This window comes from Sturnus vulgaris, unplaced genomic scaffold (assembly GCF_052056855.1).
Source record: "Sturnus vulgaris isolate bStuVul1 unplaced genomic scaffold, bStuVul1.hap1 Scaffold_157, whole genome shotgun sequence".
Classification (NCBI taxonomy): Eukaryota; Metazoa; Chordata; class Aves; order Passeriformes; family Sturnidae; genus Sturnus; species Sturnus vulgaris.
The window spans coordinates 591,473-613,364 of record NW_028276074.1 but is presented as its reverse complement, the minus strand read 5'-3'; positions in this window follow the sequence as shown (position 1 = coordinate 613,364).

Below are 21,892 nucleotides of genomic sequence, written 5' to 3'. Positions count from 1 at the left end.
AGCCACAAATACTTAACAATGGGAAAAATTCCACAGAAAGAAAAGGGAACAATTCAACCCCCAACAGGGGGAAAGAGTGGCCTGAAGATCTTATTCTGAATTTGCTTTTTTTTCTCTTTCTTAGTGTAGTTAATAAAGATTTTTATACCCTCTTACGTTTTAGGCCTGACTTGCTCTTTTGTTCCTGCTTCTGTCTCACAGCAGAAAATGAGTATATTTAAATTGGCAAGTCAAAACTATAACATTAATTGGTGCGTTGGCCAGGAAATTCAAAAATTCAAATTAAACCAAGACATTAGATTATCCTATCTGGATGAAGATAACCAGAACTCCAGGGAAGGAATTTATTGATGGGGAGTAGGACAGGACGGCTACAAAAAAAGTTGATTTGCAGGTTGGGGTTGATGATCTTGAATAATGAAAGTCTATGAATATGCAACACGTTGATGAATTTAAGGAAGTGTTTTCTGAGTTAGTGCCCTTGGCTGAATGCCCAGCACCCAGCCACATTAATCCTTTGCTTTACTGTCTTAGTCTCCTATTTATCTTTTTTTTTTTTTTTTAATTAAACCTTGTAAAATTTACCAGGAAAGTGAACCTCGTTTTTCACATCACTATGGGCAGGGAGCTGCTGCCTCCTGAAGCTCACCTTTCCTCATTCCTTCCAGGACACCGAGGTGTGGACAGGTGTGTCCCCAAAGGTGTTGGAGGGCAGGGATTTGGGCCTCAATCCCTGTACCTGGGGGCCATTCCCGGATGTTTTGGCAGCTCCCTAAAGGCAGAGTCACCCCAGGTCAACTTTCTCAGGCCCTGGAGCCATCTCCCAGTTTCTGCTGTTCCACAGGGACTCTCACACTGAGATCTGATACACCTAAACTGGGGTTTGGGTCCCTCAGATTGGGGGTTCAGGTCCTGGACTCCTAAACTGGGGTCAGGGACCCTCAAACTGTAATCTGGGTTCTTTAAACTGCGTCTGGGATTCTTAAACTGAGATCTGGTACCCCCAAACTGGAATCTGCAGCCCTCCAGCGTGATCTGGGATCCTCACACTGAGGTCTCAGCTCTCCACCCTGGCACCTGGACCTCTCAAACTGGGGTCTGGAATCCTCAAACTGAGTCTGGAACCTCCCCCCGCCTGGAGTTTGGACCCCTGAAAAAACTGGGGGGGACAAGTGGGGGAGGTGAGGTAGGGCTTTATTTGGGGGTACAAAGATTAAAGGGGGATGGGGAGACCTCAGGGTGGAATTTTGGGTCTACCTTAGAGGGGGGAGGTGAGTGGGAGTAGCCCTGGATGGAGATTTGGGATCCTCAGGGTGGGCTTTGTGGAGTCTCAGGGGGGATTTGGGATCCCAGGGTGGGTTCTGGAGGGCCTCAGGGTGGAATTTTGGGTGTCCCAGGGTTGATTTAGGCAGTTCCAAGATAGATTTTGTGCATAGATTAGGTGCAAGATGGATTTTGTGGGTCCGAGCACCAGATTTCACAGACCCCTTAGTGGAAGGCCATTGGGGTTTGAGGATTCCCAGGGTGGATTTTGGAGTTTCACAGTGAGTTTCACCCTCCCTAGGATGGATTTGGGCATCTCAGGTTGGGTTTTGGGGTTCCAGAGTAGGTTTTTAGGGTCCTAGGATGGATTTTTGGGGTCCTAGGCTGGTTTTTCAGGGTCAGGGGGATGGATTTTAGGGTTCCAGCACCCGCAGTGCAAAGTCCAGGGCGGGGCCACTGTGGGTCAGACACTCCATGGACACCACGTCGATGTGGGGCCCCAAAAACTGGGGGAGGGTCTCCAAAACGATGCCCCCGCTGGCCTCCACCGTCACTCCAGGATGTGCAGCCTTGACCTGCGCTGCAGCCGAGTGCAGCTCCTGGGGGGGACACCCTGTTAGCAGGGAGCACCCCCTCCCCAGAATTTGGGGGTACACTGGACATATGGATGTATACTGGATGCTGCATAGTGCAGAATCCCCCCCCAAATCTGCCCAATGTGGGCTCCCCCACAAGAAACCACCAATTCAGGGATCACTCCACCCACTGAGCTCCAAAACTGGGGTGTCCACCCCCAACCCCTCCAAATCAAGTGTTATCCTGATTAAACCCAATAAAAACTCACTAAAAATAGATTCCCACCTAACATCTGCCCAACTGAGGGCACCACCCACCACTGACCTCCAGAACAACCCCAAATTTGGGCTGTCCCCCCACCCAGAACCCCCCAAAATTGTGGCCTCCTATCCAACGCCTCCAATCCAGGCATTTGCCCACCCACTGACCCCTAAATTACAATCCCCCCACCTAAACTCCTCAAGTCAAGGGTCCCTTCACCCTAAATCTCCCAAATTTGGATTACCCAACCCTCTGACTCCCCCGAAATTGGGATTCCCCCTCATATCATTAGGGCTGCCCCGCATTTACAGCAGATCCCCATTTTACTGGTGTAGCCTTACCCTATTTTTGCCACTCTCCTCGATTTTGGGGACTCAGCTGAGGATAACAGAGCCAGGATCTATGTGGTTAACCCCCACTTTTTTGGGTTCAACCCATTTCACTGGTCTGTCTCTCTTTTTAAAGGGTCTTGACCCCCATTCTTGGGGTCCAGGCTCACACCTGGAGGGTCCTCCCTTTCTTGGGGGCCCCTGCCAGATTTTGGAAGCTCACCTGGTGGGGGCAGAGGTCAAACCTATGGCATTACCCACCATTTTTGGGAGATCTGTGCCCCATTTTTGAGGTTTATCCCCATTTTTAGAATCCAAACTCCCATTTTTGGGGTCCAGCCCACACTTGGGGTCCCACCACTATTGGCCCCCCTCCGATTTTGGGGCTCACCTGGGGGGGCCAGGTTGTCCAGCAGGACGATGTCAGCCCCAGCCCCAGCAGCCGCCGGCACCTCATCCTCACTCGAGCACTCGACCCCCAACCAGCGGGTGAAGCCCCCGGCCCGGCGCAGCCCCAAAATCATCTGGGGAAGAGGGGGGGTATCAGGGAGAACCCCAGAGTGATGCCCCAGTAGGGGGCAGGGTAAAATGGGGGCTCCCCCCAATCATTCACTTAAAATTGGGTTCCCCCACTGCCCTCCCCCCACATTGATCCCCCAAAATTGGGGTCTTCTCTCCCACAGTATCCCAATTCAAGGGTGTCTACACCCCCCAAATCTGGGGTTCTCTCAACTACAACCACCAAAATTTAGAGTTACCCATCACATGATCTTCCCCCAATTCAGGGGTGACCCCAATTTCCTTCCAAAGTTGGGAGCCCCGCACCCATCCCCCCCAATTCATAGGTCCTCCCACATCAGTCCACGCCCAGAATATCCCAGTCCAAGAGTCTGTCCCAAAATTTGTGTGTTGGTTTGAAAGTAAAACCAGTGCGAGACTCCAAGTCAGTAATACAATTTAATAGGAGAAAAGAGAAAAAATAAAATACATGCAATAATATAAAAGAAACAACCACCAACACAGTCAGAAATACAACCTGACACCCTGTCAGTCAGGGTGTTGGTAGCAGTCCGTATAAATGGTGGCTGCAGTCCTCCTGGATGACAGATGTGGTTCTGTTGAAGCAGTGCTCCTGTAGAAGGTGCAGTTTTCCTCCGAAGATCCAGTGATGATGTGGAAAAAGGTCCGACTTTCCTCTGGGATCCAGTAGAAAGGTCTGCCTTCGCGTCCCAAACCCCAGTTTTTTATCTAGGTAGGAAAGGCTTGGTTCCTGCCCCTGGCTGGGGCATCTCCCAATGGGATGATGTAATCTTATCAGTCACACAATAGGACTTAATGGCCCATTCACAGAATATATCTTCTGGAGGAAGGATGGGTTGTGAAAAGATAACAATGATCATCCCCCTGACTTTATCAGATGGCACATCAGCAGAGGATATCTCCCACAGAGATAAGGATCACCACCCCTCCCACATTTCAACGATGGTGATAGAATACACATTTTTGCATTGTACCCCAGGACACTCATCAGTGCTGGCTCAGCAGGGAGGCGCCAGAGGACTGGAGGTGCCAATGTGAGCCCATCCCCAAGAAGGGCTGGAAGGAGGATGTGGGGAACTGCAGGCCTGTCAGCATGACCTGGGTGCCTGGTGAGGTGATGGAACAGATCACCTTGAGTGCCATCACAGGGCACCTACAGGATGGCTGAGGGATCAGAGCCAGCCAGCGTGGATTTCAATATCTGCATTGATGATTTGGATGAGGGCATTGAGTGCAGCATCAGCAAATGTGCAGATGGCACCAAGCTGGGTGTGAGTGTGGATGTGCTGGAGGGTAGGAGGGCTCTACAGAGGGACCTGGACAGGCTGGATCCAGGCCCAAATCCAACAAGGTGAGGTTTAACAAGACCAAGTGCTGTGTCCTCCACTTTGGCCACAACAACCCCTACAGTGCTCCAGGCTGTGGACAGAGTGGCTGGACAGCAGCCAGGCAGAAAGGGACCCGGGGACACTGATGGACAGCAGGCTGGACATGAGCCAGCAGTGTGCCCAGGTGGCCAAGAAGACCAATGGCTCCTGGCCTGGATCAGGAATGGTGTGGCCAGCAGGAGCAGGGCAGTGATTCTTCCCCTGTGCTCAGCACTGGTTGGGCAGCACCTCGAGTGCTGTGTCCAGTTCTGGGGCCCCCAATTTAGGAAGGACATGGAGGGTCTGGAGCATGTCCAGAGAAGGGCAACAAGGCTGGTGAGGGGTCTGGAACACAAGTCCTGTGAGGAGTGGCTGAGGGAGCTGGGGTTGTTTATCCTGGAGAAGAGGAGGCTCAGGGAGACAAGGGGATGTCAGGGCACAGATTGGACTTTATGATTTCCAAGGTCTTTTCCAGCTTTTCGGATTCCATGATTCTCTGAAACCACCACTGGAGCAGTTGCAGGATGAGCCCTGGGCCTCTTCTTCACAAGGTCCAGCAGCCCTGGTCCCTCAGCTTCTCCACACAGGCCCCAAAGCCCATCCTGTCAGTCCTGCAGAGCCTCTCCAGCCCCTCCTCATTGCCCACAACAGGGAGCCCCACACCCAGACACAGCAGCCCAGATGTGCCCCCCTGGCCTGTGGTGCCTCTGGCAAGGGAGCAGCACGAGGCACTGCAGGACCCTGCAGACAATTCCTGAAGCACTTGGAGGATGATCCTGCTCCCCAAGGGATGTTCCCATGGTGCCAACTCAGGAACTGAAATGGGGAGTGAGGCCAGAGAGGAAAGGGCAAACAAGGCTGGGCTGTTTGCAGGAGAGGGGACAGGGATGGGCAAGAGGGAGAAATCTGGTGAAGGAAAGCGTAAAGGAAACAAAGGTAAAGCCAAGGAAATGCTCAGGGCAGTTTGGGGGTGGCTGCCAGGCAGCCCTGGCTCTGTACAACAACATCTGCAGTGGGACAGGAAACTCACAGCTCATGGGAACAAACTTTCTGGCTGACTTCAGAGGCCACAACAAGTGGTTTCCCTGAGTGGTTTCCCTGCCGTCCCCCAGCCCTTGCTGGCCCCAGGGGCTGATGGCATTTGTGCTCACTCAGCTCCATGTCCCCACAGCAGCACCATGGGGGTGCTGAGCCTGCTGTGTGCAATGCAAACAGGGGCTCCTGAGCCAGTGCTGCCGTGTGTGTGCCTGCAAGGATGCGGCTCCTGTGTGAGCTGGGGGAGAGGCCAGGGCTGCAGAGGGGGGATGTTGTTGGCAGGTGCATGAGGACGCTCTGGGACGCTGCCCTGGGGTGTCCAGCGCAGTGGGGATGGATCAGCCCCTGCTCTGCTGCTCCTTGCCAGGGTGTCCCCATTACAGGGACCTTGCAGAGCACCAGCCATGCTGTTTGCCCCCAGCCTGCCCACAGCCAGCCTGGGGCTGCTCCTGGGGCTTTTCTCTGCTCAGCATCGGGATGGCCAAGTGTTATGGAGAGAGCCTGGCCAAGGAGCCTGTAGCCCCCAGGCCGTGGCCTGAGGCGTCAGCGCTGCCCCAGCAGTGCCCATGGCCTGTCCCTGCTGCAGCCCCGGCACTGCCACCCCCAGGGCTGTGCCCGGCCCCGAGAGCACTCAGGCCCTGCAACAACACGAGGGCCAGGAGGGCAGTGGGGTAGAGGCACGGGAGCACCACTGGCAACACCAAGTGCTGCTGCTGCTGCTGGGCACAGCTGCTGTGCCAGCACTGATCTGCCCCAGCTCTGCACACAGACATTGCTGCTGCAGCTCCAGAGAAGGGAAGAAATGGGACATCTCTGGAGAAAGCTTTGCAGGTAGATCCTTTAGATCGTTTAAAGCCACGAATAATGCAGCCCCTAATTGACACAGTCTCTGTTCGCAATAGTGGTGGAAGAAAACAAAATGAGAAATGGCAGAGGCAATGGCATTTCTTTCCAGACAATAGTAAAAGACTAAAAGAAAGGAAAGAAAAGAACAGACTAACAACCAAACTAACAAGAAGAATCAAAGGTGACTTTTATTACAAGTGAATTGCAGAAATTGGCTCGCAGTTTAATGTTTCTTAAACCATCCAGTCATCAATGTCCACACTGCAGCCCTGAGCTCCTTGTTCCTCAGGCTGTAGATGAGAGGGTTCAGGGCTGGAGGCACCACTGAGTACAGAACTGATAGCGACAGATCCAGGGATGGGGAGGAGATGGAGAGGGGCTTCAAGTAGGCAAAAAACCCAGTGGTAACAAACAGGGAGACCACAGCCAGGTGAGGGAGGCAGGTGGAAAAGGCTTTGTGCCGTCCCTGCTCAGAGGGGATCCTTAGCACAGCCCTCAAGATGTGCACATAGGAACAAACCATGAACACAAAACAACCAAAAGCTAAACAAATACTAACAGCAATGATCCCAAGTTCCCTGATGTAGGAGTGTGAGCAGGAGAGTTTGAGGATGGGTGGGATTTCACAGAAGAACTGGCCCAGGGCATTGCCATGGCACAGGGGCAGGGAAAATGTATTGGCTGTGTGTAGCAGAGCATAGAGAAAGGCACTGGCCCAGGCAGCTGCTGCCATGTGGGCACAAGCTCTGCTGCCCAGGAGGGTCCCGTAGTGCAGGGGTTTGCAGATGGACACGTAGCGGTCGTAGCACATGATGGTCAGGAGGGAAATCTCTGCAGAGACGAAGAACAGAAAGAAAAAGAGCTGAGCAGCACATCCAGCATAGGAGATGTGTCTGGTGTCCCAGAGGGAATTGTGCATGGCTTTGGGGACAGTGGTGCAGATGGAGCCCAGGTCAGTGAGGGCCAGGTTGAGCAGGAAGAAGAACATGGGGGTGTGCAGGTGGTGGCCGCAGGCTACGGCGCTGATGATGAGGCCGTTGGCCAGGAGGGCAGCCAGGGAGATGGCCAGGAAGAGGCAGAAGTGCAGGAGCTGCAGCTGCCGCGTGTCTGCCAATGGCAGCAGGAGGAAGTGGCTGATGGAGCTGCTGTTGGACATTTGCTGTGTCTTGGCATGGGGATCTGTAAGAAAAGTAATCATGGAATAGTTCAGTTTGGAGAAGATTTTAAATACCCCAGCCCAGCTTGGTGGCACTTTCCCCCCACTGCCTTCCCAGGCCTCTGCTGCCTGGAGCTGTCCCTGCCAGCAGCTGCTTCCCTGTGCCCAGGGCTGGGCCCTGCCAGTGCTGCCAGAGCCCAGCCCAGCCCTGGGGGCTCAGCTCTGCAATGCAGACCCCTCCCAGCACAGGGCACTGCCCAGGCCCAGCTCTGCCTCTGCTGGCTCTGATGGCAATGTCATAGCTATCCTGAGGAGGTTGGAAAAGTGACACTGATGCTGCCTGTGAGGGACCCTGTACTTATTTCTGTCAGTGCCTGCTTTATTAAAATCCAAGAAAAAAATATTTTTTCCAAACTGAACATAGAGATTAATATCTATATGCAATTTCCCTTCTACGCAACGCAGAGAAGTAGATTATAAAATCAGGATTTTCCTTTTAATGCAGGCCCTACCTCACTGTGCTCCATGTGTAATCTAGCTAGAAATACTCTGGAGTTGAATGTTATGCTGGGAACAGTTCTGAACTATGCAGCATCCTCACCACACAAGGAGAACACTTCCAAGCCTCACCAGCTGTCTCCTTCCACCCAGACCTTGTCCCCCAGTGCTGGGAGCAGCTCCCAGGGCTGGCTGAGAGCTGTCCCTGGCAGGCAGCAGAGTCCCTGCCCCAGCACAGCGCCCTGGGCTGCAGGACCCTGCTCTGCACCACAGCCCTGGCCACCCCTGGCTGCTCTACACAAGAGATCATCAGAGAATGTACTCACACAGTCTGCAGGCATTGGGATGTTGCAGCTTTAGGAGATGGCTCCAGGAGCTGCAGCTGCATTTTCCTGCAGCCAGAGGCTTCCTGTGTCAAGGGCTGGGAGTGATTCTGCCCCAGTCACTTCTGAGCATCTTCCCAGCCCTGAGAGATTGAAGCTCTCTATGCCTCTGTGCTGTGCCTGGGGTGGCTGCAGGCAGTGCCCGAGCCCTGCTGGGCTGGGAGAAGAGCTGCTCATCAGGAGAAATGTGTTTTTGAAGCTCTTCTTGCTTGCCAGGATCGCCTTCTGAGCCAAGAGCCAAGCCCAGCTCACCAGCACAGACACAGCACAAGGACTTTAATGACCCTCTTGAGGTTTGTGCTGGGGCCCTGAACATCAGTCCCTGAGAGGGAGCTGAAGAAACCTCTCAAGAACTCCAAGTCTGAATCAAGCTCCAAAATTTCCTGAAGTTTTAATGGGTCCCTCTGAGGGACACAACTGAGAAAGTGTCCCCAGGTTCCAGTTAGAGCAGGAAATTGGAGGCAGTGATGACAAGTGAAGACAAAGTGAAGCCAAATCTCAGTGCCCTGGAGCACAGCAGGGTCTGTGCCACCAAGGGCTGGGAGGAGACACCTTGTCCTGAGCCACTGGGGCCTCCTGGCACAGCCCCAGCAAGGCTGGCCACTGTCACCTCTTGTCCTGCCCTCAGCATCCCCCCACATCCCAGTGGCCTCAGGGATGTGCTGGGACGAGTCCCTGGGGAGCCTTGGTCAGGAATGGCCCTGGGGGCTCCTTCATGCTCCCAGGGACTGCAGGTTTTTCAGAGGACTTTGGGTTTTGCTTTTGCCTTGGAGTCTCTGAGAGCTTTGTGTAATCATGGCCTCCAATTATCTCCTTTAATTAGTCTCTTGAGGGCCTTTGTCAGTAACAACACTCAGTGGGGCTCATTAATGCTTCAAGGTATTTTAGTTTTTTAAGATACTTTCCTTTTTTCTTTCCTCTCTGAGAAGTTTTTGGGCAATCATGACGTAGAGAATTCTCTCCTCCAAGGAGTCCATTAGGAGCCTGTGTTGGGGATGGACCTCAGTGGGACCCATTAATGCCTCGAGACACTTTGGATTTTCTTCTGACTTGGACTCCTGGAAAGATTTGTGCAATCTCCTCTCAGGCCCTGAGGTTCAAGGGCTCAGCACCAAATGCACCACGGGGCTGATTGGGATCAAGCAAGTCCTGACAAACCATGGCTCTGCCTTGATTTCCCTCTGGTCTGGTGCCATTCATTAGGAAGATTTTCAAATCCAGTTATGGAGAAATATTTCAAAGAGATTCAAAAAAATACACATTCCTATTTTGAAGAGTGTATTTCATTGTTATTCTCTTTAGAGCAGAGGTGATTCCAGCATTCTGTGATTGATATTGATGCAGGGTCTCTCCTCAGGTCTGGCCTGCTCACAGAAGCTGTGCCTTGAGGTCTGACCCAGTGTGGACAACCTTGCTGCACATTCCCCAACTCCATCCTGTCTGTCCTCACTCACCTGGGACCTGCTTTACTTGGAGAACTGGCTGCACACAGGCCAAAAGTAGTGTTCCCCCCCCTTTTTTTTTTGTTTTGAAGCAATCTACAACTCCTTTATGTCCCCATTGAAAACAGACACCTTCTATTAGTGTGTGCTAAAGCCAAGGTGCCACCAAGCAGCTTCCCCAAGGCAGAACCCTGCAAGAAATGTTTGAGTCCTTTGGACTCCTTGGTTCCCTGAGGCCTTGCAGTGTCACAAAGGCCCCTTGGTTCTGCACTGTCACAATGGAGATTTGGGTCCATGGGGCCCCACAGTGTCACAATGCTCTTTTGGGTTCCATGAGGCCATGTTCTATCACAATGGACTTTTGGCTCCTTGAGGTTCCATACTCTCAACAATGGTCTCTGTAGTTCCAGAGTGTCACAATAGACTCTTGGTTCCAGGTGGCCCCACAGTGTCACCGTGGTCTCCTTGGTTCCACAAGGCCGTGCAGTGTCACAATGGCTCACAGGTTCCATGAGGCCCCACAATGTCACAGTGGCCCCTTGGTCCCATGAGTTTCCCCAGTGTCACAATGGTTCCTTGGCTCCACGTGGCCCAGGTGTCTCACAATGGACTCTTGGTTCCGTGGGGCCCCGCAGTGTCTCAGGGGTTTCCTTGGTTCTGTAGGGTCACAATGGACACTGCAGCGCCCCCAGCTGGCCGGGAGGACCTGGCCCTGTGAGAGCACCTCCTGGTGGCCGACCCCTGCAACTGTGAGTGGCTTGTACTTGTTTGTGCTGGGATGGGGTCCAGGGGATGCTGGGACGAGGCTGGGGTCATTGGGTTGTACTGGGTTATACTGGGAGAGGTTTTGTGAGTGTCCTGGAGGACCTAGGGCTGTGTGTACTGGTTGTACTGGGTTCTACTGGTTTGTACTGGGATAGGCTGATGGGGGGTTACTGATTTGTATTGGGTTATACTGAGATGTGGTACTAGGGGTGACTGGTTTATGCTGGGTTATACTGGTTTATATTGGGATGGGGTGCTGGGGGTTACTGGTTTATAATGGTTTATACTGGTTTATACTGGGATGTGGTCCTGGGGTGACTGGGTTATACTGGGATATTCTCGATTTTACTAGGTTAAACTGGGTTGTCCTGGGTTATACTGGGAGGGAGCTTGGGGATGCTTGGCACTCCACTGAGAGCAAATTCTGGAGATGCTGGCCTTGCTGATTTATACTGGGATGGGGCTTGGGACCTACTGGGAGTGACTTCAGGTTGTGCTGGCCTTACTGGTTTCTACTGGGAGCTGTCAACAAGGGCTCACGGCCTCAGGGGTTTCTCCCAGTGCTTACTGGTTTGTACTGATGCCATCCCAGTATAAACTTGGGAGCCCCAGGACCACACTAGGAGCCCCTAGACTACCCTGGGAATGGGTTTGGGTGCATGAGGCCTTACTGGTTTATACTGGGAGCTGCTGCCACAGGCCTCAGGAGCTCGGGAGTAGCTCACAGTGCTTACTGGTTTATACTGGTGCCTTCCCAGTCCACACCTGGTAGGCACTTTTGGCCGGACAGGACCTCAAGGCTGAGCTGACCTTCACCAGGGCTTTGCTGAGCTGCAGCTTCTCCAACTTCTCAGCCTGGCAACACTGCCTGTGGCTGCTGATGCCCACCAGGAACTACGGCAAGGGCACTGCCCCTGGAAGGCTGAAGGAAGGTGAGGAATTCACCAAAAACTCCAACAATTTTGTGAGATCCCCAGAATTTTCCAGCCCCTCCCTCACCTAAAATGTGAGCTGGTGGGTTCTGTTGGGTTGAATGGGTAGACCTGGTGTTCCTAAATCCCCAATGACTTTAATGGGTACACCTGAATTCCTGGATACCTGGGTGTCCCAACTGAGATATTGGGATTTCCCCCACTGCCCCCCTGAGATTTTGGGGTGCCTCCTTTGCCCACCCCAGAGATGGAGCTGCTGCAGAATACCATCTTCACCAACCCCATGCAGCAAAGAACCTGGCTGTACCTGTGCTGCATCCTCTCCTGAGGTAACTCAGGGCTCCCTCCCACCCTTGAGGCCCTCAACTGGAGTTTTGGGGCACCCCCTGAATGTTGGGGTGTTCCCCGACAGCCCCACAGCTGCCAAGGATCACCTGTGTCTACATCGACTGGGAGGACAGTGGCCATCATCTTCTCCTGGCCTGTCAGGGTGAGTCAGGGCACTTGGATGCCCCAAAAACAACCTGGATATCCCTGAAAACTATCTGGGTACACCTGGATACTGCCCAAAATCACCTGGATCTCTCCAAAAATCATCCGGGTACACCTGGGTATCCCCAAAAATTACTTTCATGTGTGGGTTTATTCTTTTTACATTATATTTTTAAAGTGGGGGATTATTGTTTTATGATATATTTTTTAGGTGTGGGCTTACTGTTTTTATGTTACATTTTTTGTAGGGATGTTTTCTTTTTCTGAATGAAGCAGAGATGACATTTCTGAGTTGCTTTAGAAAGTGTGGTTTATTTTTTTAATTTTCTATCCAGGCAGAAAGGGTAAGGTGGTCTTACAGATGTTCACAGCATGGCTTAGAAGTCACAAGACTTATGGTTACAAGGTCTTTCAAGGATTTATTAACCAATAAAACACTGTCAACAGAGATAGTGATGTTTCTAATTCAATACTGAGATATTTTGTCTTACTGACTCATACTACAGTGTGAACTTTCTTAGCCAATTATATCCCAACACACAAACTTACATTGCTGCACTCCACAAATTCTTGTTTCCTTTCTAAGTACCTTTATTTCTTCTATATTTTAAATTCTAAAGCTAAATCTATCTCAACTGTGTTTAGTTCTAAGCTTTGGCTTACAGACCTTTGCACTTGGAATTCTAGCACAGCAATGAATTGACTTTGCTCTGGATGTTGCCTGCAGCCTCCATCAGCTCCAGCTGAGCTTTGCCTTTCCTAAACACATGAGCACACGCTCAGGGCAGATTTCTGAATCCCTCCTGTGTAGCTTTTCCTCACTTCCACCTCCTGGTCGTTGTGTTGTGGCTCATGCCTGTCATTTGTCCCTGAGGCAGCAGAGCCCCCCTGACCAGCACAGGCCCCACATCCCCTCATCAGACACGGCACAGCACAGGGAGTGTTTTGGGTGGGCAAATGTTCCCCACCAGAGTGTCCACTCCAGACCTCAGTGTCCAGTCCCAGCACCCACATCCCGTGCCAGGGATCACAGAGAGCCCTGCTCTGGGCTCTGCCAAGGACTGGGTGAGGAGGGAGCCCGGGCAGAGCTGATGCTGCCCCTAGAGCAGTGCTGAAATGGGCAGGAGGAAGGAGATAAGCACAGAACAAGTAGACCAAGAAACTGGGGGGAGCGCCCAGGTCTGGAAGTGGCTGATGGAAGAGGCTGGAGGGATGCTCAAAGCCCTGGGGCACCTTCTCACACTGGCCATGCCACCAAGGCCACAGACCAAGCTCCTCAGTGCTGCCCCTGCCTGTCTGAGATCCCTGCCAGGGGACTGGCACAGCAGCACACACCTGCTGGAACGTGTCCTGGCCCTGCAGAGTCACACAGCTCAGCTGACACCAGTGGGTTTTATCTCCTGGGCACTTCCCAGTCTAGCCCAGCTTCTGCCCAGCTCTGCCCACCTCCCCTGCCCTCACCCCAGCCCAGCCCATTCTGGGTGAGCCCCATGGCAGTGCCCGGTCTGGGGTGCTCCAGCACTGGGGGCACTCACCCCACAGCCCTGGCCCCCTTGAAGGGCTCAGCAGCTGCTGAGGGGCAGAGAGGGAGCTCAGCCTCCACAGCAGCCCCAGGGCTGGAGCTCCCCATGGCAGGGGAAATGGAGCTCAGGGACAGTGCAGAACTGCTGGTCCTGGCTCCAGGAGATGCCCAGCACAGGCTGCCTCTGCCTGCTCAGTGCCAGCCCCTCTCTCTCCCCAGGCCAGCACAGCAACCCTGGGCAGGGGACAGAGGGGCCTGGCCAGAGCTGGTGCCTGCAGCAGCAGCTTCCTCTGCATTCCTCCCTGCAGGCACAGAAACGCTCCCTTGCTCCTCTCCCTGCACATCCCTTTCCCCAGCTGAGCGTGTCCTGCCTGGCCGGGCTGGCTTGTCCTGCTGGCCCAGCCCCTGCTCCCCACAGGGCCCTGAGCTGGCCCTGCTGCTCGGGACACACCAGGTTCTGCTGCTGTCCATGGCCGGGGCTGCAGGGAAGCAGCAGCTCCAGGGGGAAGGTTGCAGAAAGGCTCTGGGCAGGGAGGCTGAAAGGGGCACCCCAGGGTCTGCAAGGTCTCTGTGTGGGAGCTGAGCCTGTGACCCCTTGAGCCCTCCCAAGAGCTGGGGCTGCACCTGCAGCTCCAGAGGAGATGTGACAGATGGGAGCAGAGATAAATGATTCCTGCTGGATTCTTTAGTGTGTTTGCTTCTACAGGTGACCTGGATCCATACATAGAGGTGTTTTGTATCAGATAACTCTGGTACAGTGGTAAGAATAATATTATTTTTGTAGGGACACATATTGAGACAGTAAGAAAATTACAGCCAGAAAAATATTCCAGGCTGCAGCTTCTCAGCTCTGTTCCCAGCCGATAAGCTGGTCCAGCTCAAGGCTAGGGAGAATTTCTCCCAGGGTGATAATTTGGTCAAAATAAAAAGGAATTAATAACAAGATAGAACACCTGTTGTGGTGCGTGACCAGGCTCCGGGAATGGGGTGTGTTCTCTCTGAACCAATCACCTTTTCTCTACTCTTGGAATTGCGAGTCATGCTATAAAACCAAGTGTGTTTCTGAATAAACTTGTCTCTTTCCTTGCTATCATGAAAGATGACCATGTAGCTGTGCATCTTATTTCCGCCGCACTTAAAGGGTTAAAACCCCTTTCCACGGCTACAGACTCCCTTTCCCCTCAGACCTCTCCCGCTTTCCCAGCGACTGCCAAGGTCCCTCTGTGCCCCCTTGGCCGGCGACCACGGCGACGTCCCCAACCCGCCGGGCCCCTCGGGCAGCCCCGAGACCTCTTCGGTGGCCACGGACGACGAGGAAGCCCCGGATCCGCCGTCATCGCCCCCCGGGGCCGCCGCCATCGCCCCCGGATCCGCCGCCATCGCCCCCCGGGGCCGCCGCTCCCCCCGGCCGGGCCGGGCCGGGCCTGAGGCGGGCGCAGCTCCCGCCGCACAGCGCCTGCGCCACAGCAGCTCCGCTAGGCGGCGGCCCCCGCCCGGCGCTGAGGGGCCGCCGCCGCTTCCCGCCCTTGGCCGAGAGCTGCCGGCGATGGCGCCCGGCCGCCCTTCCAGCGGCGCCGTGGAGAAGGAAAAGCGGTTTAAATTGTTCGTTCCGCCCCGCCTGAGCGCTGGGCAGTGGTCTGTGGGCAGATCCCAGGTGAGCGCTCGGCCGCGGGGCCGCTGAGAGCAGCCCCCCCCTAAGGCTGTGCTGCTCTGGAGGCTGAGGAGGGGGCGAGGGGAAACCGCAGGGACACATGCCTAGACTGGTGCCAGGAGAGCATCTTCGGTTGGAATTTCAAAGACTTCTGCTGTTATTTTCTGTCAAAAAAGTGAAAAACGAGGTTCAGTTTCCTGGTAGATTTGAAAAAGTTTAGTAAAAGAATGTAAGAGACAATAAAGCAAAAGGTTACAACGGCCGGGTGCTTGGCATTCCGCCAAGAGCACACACTAACTCAGAAAACACTTCCTTAAATGCATCAACCTGTTGCATATTTATAGACCTCTAATGCATTATTCAAAATCACCCTCCCCCCCCACCTGTAAATCAACATTTTTTTTTACTTTTTTTTTTTCCTTGTGGCTTCTTGTTCTCCCTGATAACGGAGATCATTAAATTCCTTCCCTGGAATTCTGGTGTTCATCAGCCCTGTCTTCATCCAGATAGGATAATCCAAGAGTGTGAAGAATTTCCTGATTATCTTTTTACAATTCTCTGAGTTAGTTACATGAACAAAAGCTTTTTACATTACCATGTTATAGTTAAAAAAAAATAAATATTTATAACACTGCTATTTTTAAGTCTTGTTAATAGCAGAACTAAAAGAAACTATATTCATACAGCAACATTTTCCAGCATCATACATACAGCATTCATTTTAATGTTTGCAAAAAGCCAATAATGTAATATGTGCTTATAACACAGCTGAAGGGACTCCTCTTTCAGCATGTGCTGTGTGTTGTAGCTGTAGCTCAGTGATGATAAATCCGTGTTTGGGGTGGCTCATTCAGCACCCAGAGCGAGCAGTGACCCCCTCAGATGCTCCCACTGCCGTTGATGTTTTGCTCTCACCAGATCAGGTGTGCAGTGAAAATGTTCGATCCCCACTCTGAGTTATGGGAATTCAACAAGTTGTTTTTTCATGTTGAAGCTCCTAATGAAATATGTTGGGATTCAAACAGGATATTCTGACAGCTAATGAGTTATGCTGTTTACAGGATTAACTTCTGTGACTTAAAAACCTTGTAAAAGGGTATTTTCATGCTGAAACATAATCAGATATGGTTTAGAACTGCCCTTGGAAGTAAAGCAAAAAAGAAATATCAGGTACTGGTCTTGAAAAAAGTAATTTGGCTTCTTGAGTCCTTTACCATGCACCAGTGCACAGACAGGCAGGAGCTGCTGAGTTCCCTGCATTGAAAGCTTCCCCTTTGGCCACAGTCAAAAATAATAATAAAGAAAACTGAAAAAAAACAAGTTTGATAAACCACTGTGAAATAAGAAGCAAGCAAGTTCCAAAGCCTTCACCAAAACCTTGGGCTTTGAAATTGTATAGGCAGCTGATTTATTAATGAAAAATTCTATTTTCACATCATCTGTAGGATTTTTGGGGTTTTTTTTCAGGATTTTATAATCCTTTTTTACAAATCTACCCCAATGAACTAATTTTTTAATTTGTGCAGGGTTTTAACAAATGCTTGGATGATGATTTTAAATTGCCATTCCATGTGTCCAACCATGGCAAAATCACTGATTCAGGTAAGACTAAATATTGGCCATGCACATTCTTTAAATTTTTTTATATTGTCGAGTTCTAATTTTTTTTTGAGTAGTCTTAGAGTTTAATATCTGATAACACTGTTAAATACAGTTTCACTGTTAGTATTTTTTAGAAATACATTGATCAAAATCTCTTCATGTTTCAGATATAATTTCACAGCAGGTCAAGCTTTGCTCTGAAGTAGATGAAGAGGTCAGCTAAGTATCAACTCTGCATATCTAATTTCTTGGGATCTTTGAAATTTGTTCCCAAACAGTGCTTAAAGCATTATTCAGTAGATATTTCAGGGCTGAAGGAAGTAGTCAAAAGGGAATTGTGTTTTCTGTCTCCTGCTTAAAGCTGAATCACTTAGAGGAGATATTTGTGATTTAGTGAACATGCCTGGAGACAAATCCTTAACAATTAGGGTGATTGCAATGTTGGTTGTTGCTGTTGTTGTTTTTTCTTTATTTGAAGTGCCTGTGAAGTCTGTGAGTTTTAATTAGAGTAAGATTTAAAGATTTTCGTTGTATTTGTGTCTCCTGTGTGGTCTGTAATGCCTTTTGATACCTACATAGTGGATGCAAAAAGATTTAAACTTTGCTTCCTGATCATATATAAGTTTATATCACCATCTGTGGAAAAATATTACTCTTGTGATGTTTCTAAGAGATAAAATATTTTATCTACAACAGTATTAATTAGATAGTATTTGAGATTAAATTGTGGAACCTGTTTTAATAGAATACAGAAACAAGGAATGACTTGTTCTCAAAACTCTACAATGAGGCTGAGAAGATCAAGCAGTGGAAACTGACTATGGAATCAGAACTAAACCAGAAAGAAAGAAAACTCCAAGAAAGTAGAGAGATTATTGAAGCACAGAATAAAACCATTCAAGAACTGCAGGCCAGTATTGTACAATATGCATTGAATAGATGAAGTTAAGTGCTTCCTGATTTAGTATGACAATATTATTGATCCAATTAAATATTAAAGGATGTTGCAGTTTGGTTTGTGTCTTGAGCAAATGATTGTTTTGAGCAGGTGTGTGCACCTGTCCTGTATGAGTGTGTGCATGAAGAATTTACCTGTAAGTGTCTCAGTTGCTGGTAAGTCATTGCTCATTAATTATTCTGCCTTTCATGCAAAAGATGACTCAGCATGCAATACCAGTTAAATAGACTTCTGTCTGCTGATACCCAAAATTACATTTTCATGTGGGATTTGAGAAGTCAAAGTGTATTTCTAATCCATTTTTCAATAACAGTGTCTTTTTGCATTTATTCCCTATGAAATTAGTTAAAAAATGATAAACTCCATTTGAAACTGGAAGATGAAATATGGGAAAAAGAAGATCTCCAGAAAGAGTGAGTAATGTAACCAAATAGATGTTTTTGTGGTGAAAATAATCAGTTTTCATATGGGCAGTTTCATATAGCAGTTAAATTGTGAAGGTCATTTACATTGTTACTCCTTAGGTACTTGGTATAAAATTTATCCATTAAGTATGTATATATATTTATACTTAGTATAAAATACTGTGCACTCCTATGAAAACATGGTATTTTTCCCTCCTTTAGAGCCACTGCTTCGATGCATCTGTGTACTCTGCTCAAGGAAACCTGCAGTCTCTTCACAGAAAAGACCAGCAAATGTAAATACTTTTTTATTTTTGATTTATGAGAGTAAATGAGATGTATGAGAGTACTTCTAGCTTGCTCTAAATTCACAGAAAAGTTCTCATGCTGTTCCAGATGTGTTCTCCAGCTGAGATTGGCTGGATGTGACTCTTAAAATGAGGAGTGAAATTTAAGTGGCTCACAAAACTAGAAGTGAAGCCACAGGACTAACACACATCAGGTTTGTAATGCTAAATCCAGAGGATTTTTGGAGCCAGTCAAATCGTTTGCTGAAAGTTTCCAAGCCTGGGAGCCGTTTGGGTGCCTGAACACTGAGCCAGGTTTGAGGCAGTGCCAGACCCTGCTGAGCAGTGACAGCCACTGCAGAGCAGTGCAGCTCCCCTCGAGTCTGCTCAGCCCTCTGAGGGTTTTCAGTCCCATCCAGGGACTGTGGAGATACTGAGAGATATGAAGTGGCACTTCATGCCTGTTTTGAGGCAGTGGAATCTACTCTAAATTCCCAGCACACTTTAAGAAATTTCCAGAGCTGGCATTTCCTGTTTGCAGCATTTACACATTAGTGGGGAGAAAAGATCTTAACCCAAAGGTATAATGAGTAACTAGAATTCTTCTTGTGTAACTCAACAAGTCAAGACAGTTGGATAACTTAATAAAGTTTAAATTCTTGAGGTCTTTGAAACATGTTCTCGATTGGTAATTCTGCTTTATATGCAATGTAGAATTGTTAATTGTTAATCATTAAAAGTTTACTAACTTGATCCTGGATATTTAAGAAGTGTCTATTTCTTTTTAGCCTTAATTCTAGAAACACTTGTGTATAGATGTACTGTTCTTTTTTGATAGCTCTGTTTCTTACTATTCTTTTCTATAATTGTTTTCATAGGGAAAAATAGTATCAATTACAAAAGTAAAAGGAAAGAAGGAAAATATGGACATGGAGTGTTGTTGTAATTTTATAATGACAGTTCTGTGGTCATAGGTATCTGCTGATAGGAAGAAATTCAGTGCTAAACTCTGCATTGCAGTTTTGATACATGATTATTCAACATTAATACTATAAGAATTAATATGGTTACATAAATTGATCCAGAATTGCACTTGTCAAAAATATATATTGGGAAGGAAATTTAAAAGCTGAGCTTGCTTCATATTTCAATGAAATATACATTTTCCCTAGATTGTATGGCTTTTGGCACTGTATTTCATAATGCCTCATTTAATGAGAAATGAGCTGATAATTCTTTTTTAAATTCATTATGCTGATTAAGGAAAATGACTTGGACAGCTAGCATTCTTTTTCAAAAGAAAAAATTTCAAAAGAAAACATTAAAAAAATTCTTGCTTTGATAGATGAACAGGAAAGAGAAGAAACGAGGCAATTGTATGAGGAACTTCATGGCAACATGGAAGTAAGTGACATAAGCTGGCTAAAAGGAATGTGGGTTATGTGCACATGCTGAGCTGATTACATGTTTATGTTGGGATACTTTCTGTGTCCATATCATGTCATGTGTGATGCAGGAAGTCAGGTTTTCAGTCCCTCTTCAAGAATTATTTTTGCATTACATAAAGCACATTCAATGGAGAAAGTGCAGCAGCATGAGGGATGTAGATCCATGTGATGACTGTGATATGTGGGATGTGGATCCATGTGATGGGTGTGATATGTGGGATGTAGATCCATGTGATGGGTGTGATATGTGGGATGCAGATCCATGTGATGTGTGTGATATGTGGGATGTAGATCCATGGGATGGGTGTGATATGTGGGATGTGGATCCATGTGATGGGTGTGATATGTGGGATGTGGATCCATGTGATGGGTGTGATATGTGGGATGTAGATCCATGTGATGGGTGTGATATGTGGGATATGGATCCATGTGATGTGTGTGATATGTGGGATGTAGATCCATGTGATGGGTGTGATATGTGGGATGTGGATCCATGTGATGGGTGTGATATGTGGGATGTGGATCCATGGGATGGGTGTGATATGTGGGATGTGGATCCATGTGATATGTGGGATGTGGATCCATGGGATGGGTGTGATATGTGGGATGTGGATCCATGTGATGTGTGATATGTGGGATGTGGATCCATGGGATGGGTGTGATATGTGGGATGTGGATCCATGTGATGGGTGTGATATGTGCTTAGTGCTGGGTGACTGCCAGAACTTCTGTCTTCTTTTTGGACTCTGTTTCACTTACCTGGTGATTTCTCAAAATGGTTGGGGTTGGCAGCAGCCTCTTGGGAACTTCCAGGGTTTCCAATATTGAGCTTGAAATATGAAATTTTGTTTTTAGAGAATGACAGTGGCATTTGAAGAGCTTCGTGTGCAAGCAGAGCAGGACAGATTGGAAATGAGTTTCAAACGTGAGAATTCTGTTTATTGTGTTCATGTTGCTGGCTCAACAATTTTGTATTTCATAGCATTTATTACACATAAAAAATGTGCAGTGTCAGGGCAGACAGATGTGAATGGTGAGCAGGTCACACTGGGACACTGGGACCCTCTTTTATTCCTGCTGCCTGTATTCACTGCCTGGCCCCTTCTGCTGTTGTTCCTCTGGGCCAAATTTGGAACTTTATTTTTCAAATAGTCACTCAAAGTTCAAGTTTTGTGTGTGAAGTACAGCCTAGAGATTAATATTTATTTCCTGGAGTTGGTTTACTTAAATGGTAATGCACTAGTGTATAGCTACACAAACTTCAGGTAAATGTTCTCTCTATATGTACAGGCTGCTGTGTTCCTGTTTGTGTTCCTGTTTCATTTTCACATGCTCTTTTCTGTTAGTTTCTTATAACAAACATGGAGTAATGGACTAATTCTGTGGAAAGCTGGCAAAAAAAAAGATATTTTGATTATAAAATCAAATATTGCCTCAGCAGTTACTCTTGGGAAACAAAATGTACAGCTGTACAATTGCAAGCAATGTTAAACTGGAAGTTGTATTGAACTTGGAGTATATTTCAGCTAGAATATTAACTGTGGATATTACTGTATCTCAAAAGTGAAAGAAGAAGCAGAAAAAGTGGACAAGTTTGAAAAAGAATGCAAACTGCAAGTGAGTCAGAAGGAGAAGCAGGTTTGCTCAGTTTTACCATTTAATATGTGGTAACAGCTTTATTTGTGACTAAAATGGCAATGCAAGAGCCAAGAAGTCTTTCTGGGTATTAGTAGAAAAGACAAAATAACAGCTGAAGCTGCATTTAAGTCAGATTCTGCTAAGTTTAGTGATGTTTCAGACCTTTAGTCTACTGGAATTCATAGTTTGATTTTGAACTGGAGGACTTTTTCATTTGGAGTAATGTGACTTGATCAATATTTGGCTAAGATCAACAACCTTATGTAACTTGAATGACAGCAGCTTATCATACCTGGGGTACAAATGGAAATGAGTCTCTCTGTCCCTTTCCCACACTTCATGATGATATTTCTTTAATTTTGCTAGATTTCAGCTCTTACCATACAGAGAGATGAAAAAGATGGTGTAATAAAAGACAGCCAGGCTCAGCTGCAGATATCACAAAATAAGATTGCTGACTTGCTGGAAGCAAAATGTAAGAGTTGTGTCTGCTGTGT